We start from the raw sequence: 5,929 nt of genomic DNA, 5'->3' as shown, positions 1-5,929 counted from the left end.
AGTACGTTCGATTGTTGAGGATCTTTTGTTTCTTCAGAAACATTATTGTTATTATAAGGTATTGACGACGAGTATGGAGCTGGTGTCGTAAAATAAAACACGGTACCTTTTTGGTTCCAACGTTTTCTTTTTGGAAATGTCGACCTTCAGAATAAGCCCCGTGGACGGCTGGAAACGAAAGTGAATACTGAGGAATTAAAAGTTATTATGGAAGCGGATCCATCGCAAACCACTTTAGAGTTATCTGCAGGGTTAGGTGTGAGCGATAAAAGTATTTTAATCCTTTTGAAGCAAATCAGGAAAGCAAAATAGCTTGAAAGGTACCTCATAGATTGAGTGAATCAAACCAGCAAAATCGCGTCGAATGCTGCGTTACATTGCTCAACCGACACTATCATTATAGGATTTGTAATCGAATGATTACCTGTAATGAAAAGTTCTTCACAATGGCTGGATCCTAGAGAACCATCCAAATCCTGCCCCAAGCGAAAATTGATTCAAAGAAGATTACTTTTGAGTGTTTGGTGGACTAGTGCTGGTGTCGTTCACTAACGCTTTCTAAAATCTGGCCAAACGATTATGGCAGATATCTATTATCAGCAACTGCAAACCATGATGGGCAAACTAGCTGCCAAAAGGAGGCTGGTCAATCGCTGTAGGCCACTGCTACTTCAGGACAAGGCTAGACCACACACTGCACAACAGACAGCCACTAAACTAGAGGAGTTGCAATTGAAATGTCTGCGACATCCGCCGTACTCTCTCCGGACCACACTCCAACAAATACCATTTTTTCAGTAAATTCAATAACTTTTACAAGGAAAAAAAATCGACTCCGATGTGGCATTCCAAACCGCCTCCAGAAAGTTTATTGATTCTCGCCCCCATGTTTTTTTAGTAAAGAGATCAATGAGCTCCCCTACAAATAGTAAAAATGCATAGATAACAATGGCACATACTTTGATTAATTAATTATATTTTTAAAAAAATCCAGTATGTATTTTTCCCATACAAAATGCCAATTTCTCATGTCAAAACCTAGTATTAAGAATTTCTATCAATTTTCCGTTTATTTCTTTATAGATTTTTTTACTGAGAATAGTTATTTTTTTATTATTATAATTTTCAGTTTCATCTGTCATAACATCATTATTTGAGATGGAATTACACTCTAGTATTAAATATTTTCGCCATATACGACGTTCAAACGACATCTGAAATCAAATTACTAAATATATTATTTAATTAAGTAATTTTAACATTTATTCTTAAAATGAAAAAATAATCTCAGGACGTTTTTATTATAACTCACAGACTTATTTGGCTACTGCTTTTGCTTATCAAAATTACAAAATTTTAGTCGATGTCAATTAAGAGATATTCAAGATCACAAGAAATGCTTCAAAATTGTATTACTAAAATTAATATTGCTCCTACATTTTACATAACGATAGTAGTTAGGTTATAATTTACCTATTACAGTAAATCATAATAAAAGGGAAAACATTGGACAATGGTTAATTAGTGTATAATCAATAAAAAAATATGAATGTAATTAAAAACTTATCGTTAAAAGAGCGCCCAATTGGCGGAAAGCTCCAACTTACAGCAAACACGACACTGCACGACACGAAGCGACTAAGACGTTTCGTCGGCTGCAAAAAGGTGCCACGCGACTGTATTAACGCAGTAATTCAAATATTTTCAAACGCTCGATACGGTACGGATCGTATTTTCAAACGATGTAAAAGGATTTAAATTAGTAATCTCCTCATGTCACATACCATGTAAACGTTGTAACCTTTAGAGTGTATATTATTTACATACCGTATACACGTAACCTGAGTGTGTCTAAAAATATTGTCCCGTATTAACGTAGTAACCATGGTCACACTTTAGATTACAACCGATCAAATGGTGTAAGTACCTTTACTAAAAAAAACACTAGTTTTTCGGTGGGTTACAGCAATATAAAGTCTGAGATATGTAAAAATCACCAAAATTTTACGCTGTGCAAAAATTTTTTTTCATCCTAGAGCAACGAGCATGGGTTCATTCGACGCAGAAAAATTTCCTGATTCCAACGGTGTAAAAAACGTATTTTCGATATTTCAAGGGTTACAGCGTTTATGCTTTCCAGCGTCGATATTTGAACCAATATTTGTCTCAGTTCGAAAATCAACCCACACCCGCTTGCTATAGCAAACTCCTTGCCGCACTCAAAATATCTCCGGTATAATAACATCTAAGCGCCCATAAATCTGATTATATCTATTTTTTCTTCCGCTTGACTAAGGTTGGCTGTGCGTATAATAAATTATTGATATGCCCAAACAGATCGATTTATTATTTATGATTTTATAATGATTCTTTTAAATATTGCGATATTTTAAAGGTCATCAATATACGTGATTAATTATTTTATGTAAAAATAAATAAAAAATAAAAATAAAATACTTTATTTATCACGTAGGCGAACAAAGTTGCACTTATGATACGTCAAAACAAAGAATAAGAATAATTATTATTTCTAAACAACTATTAAAATCACTTATATAACTATGGAGATTTTAAATTAGGGATAAAGTTTATACAAAAGACTAGGTACAAACCGAAGTAACCAGCTCGGGCTGGCAAGTAGGGGAAATAGAAGGGTAACGCGTCGCGATCCTCACCGGTGAGGACATGAGCCCTAGCCTAGCTAACCTACCAGCCTTTCACTAGCTACCTAAGTGATGACTACCCGAAGAAGAAAGGCAGAAAGAAACTCCGGGCTTTCTTTTTTGTCATCAATTGTTCAGTACTTCTTTTGTATTTTTTCCAAGTCTTTCTTGTACATAGTCACAATAGTTATATAAGCTAATGCACGCACATCACCGTTAACATGGGATAAGATGAAATCCAATCGACTAAACCTGGAGCGGCATAAAATAAAATTAGCGATAGCAAATAAAAGAGAACATAGATTCATACTTAAATAACGGCGTACAGCGTGCATTCGCCTACATTTACAATCATAGTTTTCAATCATGAGAAAAGAAAAAATAGTGATATTGAACAGGCAAACACAACATGATCGGGTGGTCGTCTTTCAAAAATTACATTTCATTAAGATATGATATGATTATGTCAAATTAGAACTATAGAAATGTCATTATTATAAAAAAGCATGTGAGACATGTAACAAAAGACATTTTAGGCAGTTAATTAATTACTAATGTGTGCTAACATGGTGGGTCATTGTGTGCAGGACAAACTTTCCAAACCGTCTTATCATTAAGGTAATCAGATACAGTATAGTATCCTTTACACATTAATTCACGCTTAACATAACACTTGAATTTTTGTTCGGTCAAATTGGTAACTTCGAAGGGAAGTTTATTATAGAACTTAATGCTATTAACTAAGAAAGATTTATTGGTTTTACAGAGCCTATGATTAGGGACAACCAATTTATTTTTATTTCTGGTATTTAGACTATGCAAGTCACTGTTTTAATAAAAGTACTAAGGTTTTACGTACGTACATTATATTCTGAAAAATATATTCGGCCGGCAAAGTCAGTATATTCACCTCCTTAAACATTTGCCTAAGGGAATCATGAGAGCGAAGGTTGTAAATAGCTCTAATCGCTCGTTTCTGCAAGATAAAAATGGTCTGCAGATCTGCAGCAGAGCCCCACAGAAGAATACAATAGGACATAATGCTGTGGAAGTATGCAAAATACACTAGCCTTGCCGTAGCCACGTCAGTTAATTGTCTAATCTTCCTAATAGCAAACACGGCAGAGCTCAGTTTACTAGAATTTTTTGAATATGGGGCCCCATTGCAATTTACTATCGATTGAAACCCCGAGGAAGACCGTTGAGGGAACTAATTCTAATTTATCCCCCTCTAAATCACTATTTAGTTCCTTTTCATTATTCAGTAACGAAAATCTGACACATTTCGTTTTTGCGGCATTTAAAAGTAAATTATTAGAAGAGAACCAGTCAGAAATCAAACTAAGTACTTTATGTGGCTCACCGAGATTCTCATCCCTTCTATTTAACTTAAAAATAATCGAAGTGTCGTCAGCGAACAATACTACATCTGCCATATTATCAACCATGTAAGGCAGGTCATTTATGTAAACTAAGAATAGGAATGGACCCAATATGGAACCCTGGGGAACCCCAATTCTAACTGCGGACCCGGCAGAGGAGACGTTGTCGATAAATACTTTTGATTTCGACCTGATAAATATGAAGATATTAGTTTAAGTCCAATTCCTCTAATACCATAATAATGAAGCTTTAAAATGAGGGTTTTGTGATCGACGCAATCGAATGCCTTGAAAGATCACAAAAGACCCCCAGTGCATCCTGGGATCCCTCCCAAGCATCTAACACAGCTTTGACTAAAGCACGTCCAGCATCTTGCGTGGATCTGCCTTTTGTAAAGCCGAATTGTCTATTATGTAAGATCCCATTTTTATTAAAAACACCAGCATTTGGTTAAGCATTAGTTTTTCAAATACCTTACTTAAGGCTGGTAAAATAGAAATAGGTCTGAAATTAGAGGGGGTGTTAGAACAACCTGCTTTTAAAAATTGGTACTACTTTGCTAACCTTCATAAGATCAGGAAATATGCCGTCTCTGACGCAGCAGTTAAAGATTTCCGCAAGAATTGGGGCAATGTTGTCTATTACTGACTGCAACGCTTTAACAGATAAACCCCATAGGTCTTCAGTGCTTTTTATGTTTAAGCTCTTAAATACTTTTATTATATCAGAGTGCGTGACAAACTCAAATTCGAAATTTGGAATCGACAGATCAACATTTTGTTTTAAGAACGACTCAGCTGCCCCTGGTGAGGATGGCAGACATTTTGTCGTTTCAAAAGGTATGTTAGTAAAAATGTTCAAAGTAATTAGCTATTCTATATTTATCTGAAACTAGCTCGTCATTAATGTTCAATAAAATCTTGTCATTAGTTTTATTTTTGCCAGTTTCAGTATTAATAATTTTCCAAGTAGTTTTAATTCTATTATCTGAGTTTTAATATGACTACTGATATAGGCAGCTTTAGCATACCTACATACACGTTTAAAAATTTGAGAGTATGTTCTCACATAATTATTAAATTCGACATTGGGTGTAAAGGACCTTCTGTCATATAATTCATAGAGAACATCTCTACTACGTCTAATACCGTTTGTTGCCCAAGCACTGAATGATATTTTATTTTTAGTGGCACTGATTTTACACTACATGTTTTATTAAATATGTTTGTAATACCATTTAATAATGTTTTAAACATATTATTTGGGTTGTCTGAACCGCAAGTCAGCATAGGCAACACCAAATTAAGCCTAGCACTAAATTTCTGTAGATTATATTGGGTTAGGGGTCTAAATTGTACTATGTTCTTACTTCTATTGCTTTCACAATTCAGTTTGACCATTTGACATGTGTGGTCTGAGCGAACGCCAGCTAATAATTCTTTAGAGTTAATTTTAAAATTTGAAATAACATTATCAATACAGGTAGCTGAAGTTGTAGTTAATCTAGTCGGCTCGAGAAATTGACAGTTTAGATTAAATGATTGAAGTAAATTCAAAAAAGTCTTTTATCTGTGGAATCCACTAGCAAATCTATATTAAAGTCCCCACAGACTAAAACGTTATTATTCATTTTAAGTTTTTAAGAATATCCTCATAAAATATTATTATACTTGATGACTTGAGTAATTTACAAAACCAGAAACAAACTTAAATTTCTCGCGATGTTCTCTTAAGAAGTAGGTAAATTATATCTATATTAAGTAGAGTATGTAAGTAAGGAGTTTTTTTCGCCTTAAAGTTTTACGGATTGAATCCCTTTTACTTATTCATATGGCCAGACAATGCATTCTATAATTTGTAGGCTTGGCTTGACTGCCGGCACA

Source organism: Manduca sexta, chromosome 5, assembly GCF_014839805.1.
Source record: "Manduca sexta isolate Smith_Timp_Sample1 chromosome 5, JHU_Msex_v1.0, whole genome shotgun sequence".
Taxonomy (NCBI): Eukaryota; Metazoa; Arthropoda; class Insecta; order Lepidoptera; family Sphingidae; genus Manduca; species Manduca sexta.
The sequence above is the reverse complement of the archived record's forward strand: the minus strand, read 5'-3'. Positions refer to the sequence as shown.